The sequence below is a fragment of the Phacochoerus africanus genome, chromosome 5 (genome assembly GCF_016906955.1).
Source record: "Phacochoerus africanus isolate WHEZ1 chromosome 5, ROS_Pafr_v1, whole genome shotgun sequence".
Taxonomy (NCBI): Eukaryota; Metazoa; Chordata; class Mammalia; order Artiodactyla; family Suidae; genus Phacochoerus; species Phacochoerus africanus.
The window spans coordinates 73,062,336-73,072,383 of record NC_062548.1 but is presented as its reverse complement, the minus strand read 5'-3'; the positions used below and the strand labels follow the sequence as shown (position 1 = coordinate 73,072,383).

The 10,048-nt window shown below is 43.3% G+C and overlaps 2 pseudogenes; both read left to right on the top strand.

Annotated features, from left to right (window-relative positions):
• Positions 1-2,788: 2,788 nt before the first annotated feature.
• Positions 2,789-3,585, top strand: LOC125128454 (adaptin ear-binding coat-associated protein 1-like; annotated as a pseudogene).
• Positions 3,586-3,646: 61 nt separating this feature from the next.
• Positions 3,647-3,996, top strand: LOC125128453 (transcription initiation factor TFIID subunit 13-like; annotated as a pseudogene).
• Positions 3,997-10,048: the final 6,052 nt, after the last annotated feature.

Genomic DNA, 10,048 nt, shown 5'->3' with positions numbered 1-10,048 from the left:
AGTTGCTAGACTACACCGCAGCCACAGCAACACAGAATCTGAGCTGCATCTACAACCTACACCACAGCTCACAGCAACACAGATCCTTAACCCACTAAGCAAGGTCAGGGATCTAACCCCTGTCCTCATGGTTACTAGCTGGATTCACATTACCACTGAGCCATAACAGCAACTCCAGGGCATGCTTCTTTTTCGGGAATATCTTTATTTAAAACAGGAGCCCAACTACCTACCTTCCAAAATAGAGAAAGAGGATTTTCTTCCACTGAAAAATTAATTTCCAATATCATTGTGTTAATATGTCGGAAAATTCTAACAAGCGGTGGTCATGTTTTATCATTCTGTTAATCTGAGTGATCCTTTTCTTTTTTTAATTCACTTTTTAAAACGTATACACTTAAATTTATATCTATAAAGTATTGAATCACTATATTTTAATTGTACACTTGAAACTAATACTGTAATTGAACAACACATCAATAATGAATAAATAAAATTAGCATATTGGAGTTCCCATTGTGGCTCATTGGGTAAGGACTCAATGTTGTCTCTGTGAGGACGTGGGTTCAATTCCTGGCCTCGCTCAGTGGGTCAGAGATCTGGCATTGCCGTAAACTGTGGTGCAGGTCACAGACGCAGCTCGGATCCAGCATTGCTGTGGCTGTGGTGTAGGCCAGCAGCTGTAGCTCCGATTCGACCCCTAGCCTGGGAACTTCCATAGGCCATGGGTGCGGCCCTAAAAAGCAAATAATAGTAATAAAAATTTATATATAATAAAATCCATTCTCTTTCAGGGTTCAATTCTATGAGTGTTAACTATGCAAGATCCTTTGCATTTTGTACAAAGGAGTATCAAGATAGATTTAAAGTAATTTATGTTAAATACTGGGGCTTTGGAAAACAAAGTTTGATTTCACAACTTGGTTGGTAGGTTGTGTTTACTCTCTAAGTTCATGAAAGTGAAGTTCCACCAATCGATCCTTGCTCAATTGTCTAAGACTTGACTGCCTGCCAGGAGGCCAGTCCTGGGCTGACCCTTTCCACTAAGATCAGGAGGGGCTTTTCTGTAAAAAAAAAAAAAAAACAGGCCCAGCTTTTACTCTTCATGGGAAACTGACAAGCTGTTGCTGCAGGTGAAGGATGCAGCCAAGGATCTTTCTAAGCCAAGTGCCCTTGGCTGCCAAGTACACAGGCAAACCTAAACTCCAGAGGAGGGTCCTCCATATCTGAGCTACCATGTCTTTTAGAAAAGTGTCAAGATTTGATGGCCTAGAAAAAGAATGTATATATGTACGTGTGATTGGGTCACTTTGGTGCATGGTGGAAAATTTACAGACACAGTAAACCAACTATAATGGAAAAAATAAAAATCATTAAAAAAAAAAAAAAAGATTTGATGGCCTAAGCATTAAGGGAGAATGAATACTTGGCTCCTCATTTCTCCAAGAAAGGAAGGGAACATTGGACCATTAACAATCATAGTCTCCCAAGTACGTTGTCAGCTAATTTAACTGTTTAACCAAAAAACCCACCATTTCATTCCATTTACTCTGACATAATGCCAAAAAAAAATCAAATTTCTAATTATTATTATTATTATTGTCTTTTTGCCATTTTCTTGGGCCACTCTCATGGCATATAGAGGTTCCCAGGCTAGGGGTCGATTTCAGAGCTGTAACCTCTGATCTACACCACAGCCACAGCAACTCGGGATCCGAGCTGTGTCTGTGACCTACACCACAGCTCATGGCAACGCCAGATCCTTAATCCACTGAGCGAGGTCAGGGATCGAACCCGCAACCTCGTGGTTCCTAGTTGGATTCGTTAACCACTGAGCCACGATGTGAACTCCAAATTTCTAATTTTTAGGAAAAAAAAAAAAAAAGAAATTTCTGCGTGTCATTCCATCAAGACTACCTTCCCCAGTATTTCATCCTTCCCACTCCAGCTATTTTGACCTTTCTACTTCAGTGAGTGAGTTCACAAAAATGGGATGCTAGGCCTCACCGAGATGGTGACCTTGATGGCCAGGCTCTCTGGGGGAGTAGGAATTAGCATCTCCCTCAAGTCCCCAGGCTAATGTCGTTGGTCAGGGGACCACACCTGGAGAATCACTCTTCTAAATCTAACTAGTCTAACTAATAATTCACAGGAAATGTGAAAGGTAGAGGAATTTATTAACATCATGAGGAGGCATTTAAGGAAAAAAGAATAGACTCTGAGAAATAGTTCCTTCAGCAAATTATTAGAGAAAAGCAAGCAAGCAAGAACCTAGAGTTCCTGCTGTGGTGCAGTGGGTTAAGAATCTGACTTCAGGGAGTTCCTGTCATGGCGCAGCAGAAAGGAATCTGACTAGGAAACGTGAGGTTTCAGGTTCAATCCCTGGCCTCGCTCAGTGGGTTAAGGATCCAGCGTTGCCCTGAGCTGTGATGAAGCTCACAGATGTGGCTCTGATCTACAGTTGCTGTGGCTGTGGAGTAGGCTGGTAGCTGCAGCTCTGATTCAACCCCTAGCCTGGGAACCTCCATATGCTGTGGGTGCGGCCCTAAAAAAAAAAAAAAAGAATCTGCATGCAGTGGATCGGATTGCTGTAGAGGTACAAGTTCAATCCCCAGCCAGGCACAGTGGGTTAAAAGGATCCAGCATTGCCACAATTGTGGCATAAGACTCAGTTGTGGCTCAGATTCAATCTCTGGCCCGGAAATTTCCATATGCCACAGGTGTGGCCATACATTTTTTTAAAAAGGAAGAAAGAATGAACCTAGAGATTAAAGGGAACTTAATAGGCATGGAGAGCAAAGCCAAGACAGCAGCCCAGTCAAGAGTACAAGCTTTGTCCTGCACATGAAGCTGGATGTCAGTGTCTACCGGATTCTTCCCGGGGCCTCCAATAGTGGCTAAAGGCTGAAACTCAGACCAACCTGCTTAGACTGTTCACATCCAAATCACTTTAAAATCACTGCCTACATCAACTCAAGTATCAAGTATCAGTGACACTCTCTGCTCAGACACCAGCAGAGGAGACAGTGACAGATTCAAGTTTCTATTTTGTAATCTGGCTCCAGGATGACACTGGACATAGGGCTTTCACTGGCATTTGCTTCATACCTCAGGGTGATGTCTTTGACTTTAACATTCCTTTGCAAAATTACCTCAAGTGGGTAAGGCAGGTATCTGAGATATACAAAGAATCTCAGGAAATGGCCATTCATCCCAAGTTGACTCTTGGCTTCAAGGAAAGACAGATCATCAAGTTAAGTAATGTAAACATTACAACCAAAAGATGACATATGTCTAAACTCAGGACAGCAAGGGACCAGAGGCCTCTGCTTACTCCTAACGCCACCTGGAGACAAAGTCCCTTTTCTCCCTCTGTCCTCCGAGACTGCCATTAGCAATCACATCGCCCCAACACTCATCCAAATCTAACCAGAGAAGCAGTGATGCAGATTTCCTTTTAAGTGGGACCCTCCTGCTCCTGTCATGACACAATGACTCTGAGCAATGACTTGGGGAGACTTTAGCACTGCATCCAGCTCTGTTCCAAACCTGGCACCCCAGCCATACAACTGAGTCCAGGTCTGAATAGCACTGGCAAGACATCAAGGACAGACCTGAAGAATAAAAATGTTCTTGAGAAGGTAGGGAAGAAAACCCCATCTTTGAGGAAGAAAATAAAGAAAGCGGAGGGGGTACAGAAGTTAACCTGGTAAAAGACTTTTTTTTTAAGAATTACAGCATACAATGTAAGGATTTGGGGATGATCAGAATCCTAATACTGAGCCGGGGGATATTCTTGAAGGCCTTGTCAAAGAGTTCATCACTGAAATGATACAAGGTACCATCAACTGGAAGACAAGGTCAAGTACAAGTTAAAGATACCATCTTCTTGATTGGAAAGGATCCAGGGAAGTTTGCTGAGGTTAGAGTCTTGTTTACTATGAATGAAGAATTGAAACTAGAAAAGCATTGATGAAAACCTACTATGGATCTTGACCCCTTTTATAATTTCTGAAGCTTCCTTATTTTCTGGAGCAATCATATATAGTAACTGAGTATTTTCTATAGTAAGGTCCTGATCTCTAACAATGTAAATGAAATATGAATAAAAGTTTTTTCATGTCTTTGATTTTAGAGTAATATTTGAGATTTTAATTGCCTGTCTTTATATTATCATACCTAAATTACCTATTGGGCTTTAATGACCACACAAAATTAAAGTATCTTGCAAACCACAGTTCCTTCTGACTTTTTTTTTTTAGGGCCACACCCACAGCATATGCAGGTTCCTAGGTTTGGGGTCAAATTGGAGCTGCAGCTGCCAGCCTACACCACAGCCACAGCAATGCCAGATCCGAGGCAAGTCTGTGACCTACACCACAGCTCATGGCAATGCCAGATCCTTAACCCACTGAGTGAGGCCAGGTATTGAACCTGTATCCTCACGGATACTACTTGGGTTTGCTAACCACTGAACCACGATGGGAACTCCCCTTCTGACTTTTGAATATCAGAATGATGTGTTACATCTTTGTACCACTGAGCTATAACCATGTAATATGTGAAACCTAAACATCACCTTGGACCCTATGAAACATGTTTCATGTATTCTCATTTCTAGACAACAGCAATCTAACAGATTATTAAAGACAGTGAATTATCTTGTGTTTCTCTTTAATAAAAGATAATATACTCTTTTGTAAAAATGTTTATCAAAATAATTTATTTTAATATTTTCTTCAGAGACATAAATAAATAAATAGGAGTTCCTGTCATGGCTCAGTGGTTAATGAATCCAACTAGTAACCATGAGGTTGCGGGTTCCATCCTTGGCCTTGCTCAGTGAGTTAAGGATCCGGCGTTGCCGTGAGCTGTGGTGTAGGTTGCAGACGTGGCTCGGGTCCCATGTTGCTGTGGCTGTGGTGTAGGCTGGCAGCTACAACTCCGATTAGACTCCTAGCCTGGGAACCTCCATGTGCCGAGGGAAGTGGCCCTAGAAAAAGGCAAAAAGACAAATAAATAAATAAATATTTTCTTCAGATAGCAAGTTTTTTTTTTTTTTTTTTTGAGAAACTAAGTTTCACATGAATGCTTCAGTGTTGGAAGGCTTTTTTAATTTAGAAGCTTTGAGACTTATACATACTATTTGTCAAGCTGTAGGAGAACCCATTTCTGAGATCAGATTAAAGCTTCTTTTATTTATTTTTTTGGCCACAGCCATGACATGCAGAAGTTCCCACCACAGCAGTGACAAGGCTAGATCCTTAACCCACTAGGCCACCAGGGAACTACAGATTAAAGCTTCTAAAATAAATGCTTTCAGTAGTATCTGGAATGGCATTGCTTAAAAAGCTGATGGCAGAATAAGCATCTGGCATAGTGTTCTATTAATATATTTCTTAATACCTGTTCATTGTGGAAAACTATACTTGACTCAAATCATACATGGTTACAAAAAACACTTGCTCAACTTCTTCTAGTTCAGGATACACAAGATTTAGTGTAAATTTAACCACATTATATTATCATTGCACTTAATGACTGAAATTACATTTAAAAGGATCAATGAATGTTATTTGTAAAACTGAACATTTTGCGTGGGCTTGTAAACATCTATAAATCAGTACTTGGGAAAATCCTACTTTCTTAACCTACTAATAACAGGAATATGAAAAATTAAACTGAAAACAAATTACCCTGGGAGCCCAAATCTTGGAGAAGCTGAAAACTCCTCCCTCCCACAGAACTAAAATTACTGAGCAATCTTTTTCTTAGCTTCCCCATTGCATGCAGCTGGCTTACGGCATTCTCCCTTTGTGCAGCCATCATCAACAAGGCGGGACTGGAGGGTCTTACCATACCTCAAGGCTGACTGTGAAGGGCTCAGCAAGGCCAGGGAGAAAAGACCTCTAACAGCAGTAAAACTCTTCTCCACCTTCCAAATTCCTCAACTTGTTTCGGTCGTCTCGTGACCCTCACGTGCCTCCTTGTAAAGTCTTATTTAGCAATTTCAGGGGACCAAAAACCCCTGCCATTTCCCTTTCCACTAAGCCAATTCTCTGAATATGGATCACCTGGCCTCAGTGTTTACTAATCCAGAATTTTGACAAAGGATGGAGAAAGCTGTCTTTCCTGGTTCTACATTCTTTCTCCCTGCATCCAGCGCTGAGCACAGCCCCCTCACCCTCTTGTGAGCTTACATCTCTCTTCCTATGTTAAGAGTTGTGTCTGTGGTAACTCCACTATTCTGTTTGTTGAAAAGTACATCCTCTTTGGCCAGTTTGTTGTGGCCTGAATGAAGGAAGTGCAAAGGTCTAAGTAATATTCTAGGGAAGTGTTCCTTTTCCCGTAGCTCCACCCAATCGCTGCATTTGAAGTAAAGCTTTACTTGGTATATGCCCTATATTTAATCTAAAGTGAGAGGGTTTAGAATTTTTAACCTGACCTGTGGAGGCTGAGAGCACTTAAGTCAACACCCATGTTCCCATAGCACCTGGCTATCTCTAAGGCCCCCTTCCATAAACTTTTCTTCCCCAATCCTTTCAAATCTTCAACAGAAATTTGTTACAACTACCATCATTTGTAAAGTTGGAGAGCCACCGCTCCAGCTACTTGACAGGCTTTCCACAGGGAAGGCTTTGATACCCATCAACCTAGAGCATCTCAAAAGCAAGTTGCTCTCCCATCACCTCCCTTTCTGCACACAATGCTGAGAGGAGAGCGCTCCTTCTCAGCGATGTGCACCATCTATGGGGCTCATTAATGGGTAACATGAGGCAGAAGCAAGAGGATATAATTTCTTTCCTTGGCACCTGTTTGGCTGCTGGTATGGACTGAATGTTTGTGTCCCCTCAAATTCCTATGTTGCTATCTAATCCCTAATGTGATGGTATTTTACCAAGTAAAGCTCTGGGAGGAAATTAGGTCAGAAAGGTGGAGCCCTCATGAATGGGATTAATATCCTCATAAGAGGCCAGAAAACGAGCTTAGTCTCTTTCTGCCATGTGAAAATACAAAGTCCGCCACCTGCAACCAGAAGAGCCATCTCTCCAGAACCTGGCCAAGCTGACATCCTGATTTCAGACTCCCAGGCTCCAGAACTGTAAGAAATTCATTTCCACTGTTGATAAGCAACCCAGTTTGTGGTATTTTGTTACAGCAACCCAAGCTAAGACAGATGTTTACACTCTGTATGAAGGAAATCCTTGCATTTAGTCTCATAATATATTCCCTCTCCTTGACTTCCATTTTTATCTCTTCCTAACTTTGGGTCCATTTTTTTTTTTTTTTTTTTCATTGTACTCTCCCTCTGGCTCCTGCAGAACCATGGCAGGACATCTTTAAATTAATGAAATTACATAGGAAACACTAAAAGGAAAATCTCTACAATCACTAATGACTAAGAACTAGGAGCTGTGTTCTCAATCTTCTTCCATGTTGTGTCCTTTGTATTCTCAGGATAACAACATACATTTGAATCGCTGACACCCTGAAAACAAAGTTTAAGATATGTGCATAAAAAGCTTATGTTGTATTGGTGCCATAATGGACATTCAGAATATGGAACTCAAGAGACAGCTATTTATGGTGTATTTTCTTTTTCTTGAAACTTACCCAAACACACATACTGTAAAACAAAACATCTGTATAAGACAGGGAAATTTGAACACTGGATATTTGATGGATTTTTTTAGGTGCAATAATGGTTTTGTAGTTTTCTTAGACACGCTATCTTTTAGGGATACTAAAATACTTTGGGACAAAATGATAAGATGATGTCTGGGATTTGCTTCAAAATAATATATGGAGGGGGGAGGTGAAAGAAGAAGAGACACTTAGATGAGACAGATTGGTCATGAAATGATGAATATCCGCACATGGAGAGTCACTGCTCTCCTCTGTACTATGGGAAGTATGTTAAAACTCCCCATAATACAAACTAACGAAACACAGGGTGACTGGCATATCTTTACTCCAACACCAGTTATTTGAATAAGATGCATCCAAGCCTCACCCCCAATCTCCCCGACCTTCTGGGGAGAAAGGGAGGCCAAACATCCCCAGGCCACCCCTCTGAGCACCTCAGCAAGAGGCTGTCTGTCCCTGGGGGGCAGGGATTTCGGCTGGCACGTGTGCAGGGCTGAGGGAAGGCTGGGTGAATGGACATGTGTCTCCATATACAGAGAAGGAGGAGCTACATGGAGTATAACATCCCCAAAGCCCACATTCTCCAGGTGTTCTGCGCCTGACAGGCTCAAAGTACTCAGTGCCACGAGGCCTCCCAGTTGGGCGCCTGGAGCTGTGGTGCACGCGTGCTCCCGGCTCACTCTCAGCCTCAAGGCTGAGGGAGGATGGAATTGGCTCTGGGGTCTTAGACATTTCCTAGGATCAGCCAGCAGACACTCAGCTCTCTGTACCACCCCTACTTCTGCTTCCCACTGCAGGAGAGTGTGGAAAATGGGAACCAAGCACATAAATTCAAACTGGGGTGAAGGGGGCGTGCTGTGAACATGTGACTCTTCCCCAGCCTTGGCCTGCGAAGTGTAGGAGGAAACAGTGCGTGGATGGTAGAAAACAGGACAGTAACCACCCATGGAAATGAGCCAAAAACTGGGGCACCAAGACTGCCTATCCTCCAGGATCCAAAATATCAGTATTTGTGTCAGAGGTGTATGTCTTGGGAATGTGACTGCTTGTATTTCTTTCTTTCTTTCTTTGGTCACACTCACAGTACGCAAAAGCTCCAGGGCCAGGGAGCAGAGAATCACAACATAGCAGTAACAACACCAGATCCTTAACTGCTAGGCCACCGAGGAACTCCTGCTTGTATTTCACTTGCTTTTGATTTGTTCAATATCAGCTTCTCCCAAGTATTGTTTTTTTATTGAGTACCTGCGTCAAACATGTGATCTCATTTAATCTTTCCCTGAAGATTACCTGAAGAAAAAATACCATCGAGGAAAACGCTACTAACCTCATATTATAGATACAGAGGCGGAGGTTGAGAAGTTAAGCAACTTCCCCAAGTCCACACAATGTATAAGTGAAAGACCCGAAATGCGAGCCTTTTCCTTTCTTCACAAAGCTGCCTCAATGTTGATGGGGAAGGTGATCCTGACTCTGGGAATCTCCTCCAAAAGAGAGTTCCTAGAAGACAAAACTGAGGCTGTTCAGACCCTGCCTCTGCCAGTTGCCAGTCAGTTCTCGCATCACAACTGGCAGCTCCGGATTTAGATGGACCAAAGGAGTCTGCTCCCTCCCATGCTATGCACCATCCTTGCTACACAAGAGTGCCTCACTAGGCCTCTCTCCCCACCATCACATCCTACCCTAGTTTCCAGAAATCTCTTGGGGTCCCTGGGCAGCTCCCATCATCTACAGGCAGCGAAGCCTGTGTCAGCTGTCTGCCAGCCCTGGGCCACCCAACTTCCCCTGAAGATCAGGATACAGCAGTGGGTGTGTGCTGCTCGCTCCCCTTTCTTGCCACAACCCAGTTTCTGGTCCCTCTGTTCCACCAGCAGAGGGAGCACTTGCCAGTTCAGGACCATCTTAGATTCGCATGCCACTTTCTGAACTCAGTCCATTTGACCTCTGAGCTGTCAACTACCTTCCCCCAATCTCTGTTTTCCCTGGTCCAGTGACACTTCCTCTGGGGTCTCTGCTCCCGTGGATGATTCCTAGGGTTCTGCTATGGGTTCTTTTTAACTCTCAGAACTGCCCAGGGCACTGCCCTCCTGCCCTGTACTCTGTACTCCAGTATCTGCGGCCTCACCTAAACCCCAGGCCTCCAGCTGCTTCCTCCGTGTTGACCTAGTCCCAGAGGCCAGTTCCCTATGTTCACCTCACCACTTCAGGACCTGGAGGACATGCTATGCTGCAGGGCAGGGGATCTGACTTTTCTGCTGGTCAATTGATACAGTGCCAGCAAGTGAGGGGAACAAACACCCAACAGGGCAAACCTGAAGCAGCGAAAAACAGGAGGCAAGAGAGAGGAGCTAAATGTGCTCTCCATCCCTCCATCAATGCCAATGTAGTGTTTCCATACAGT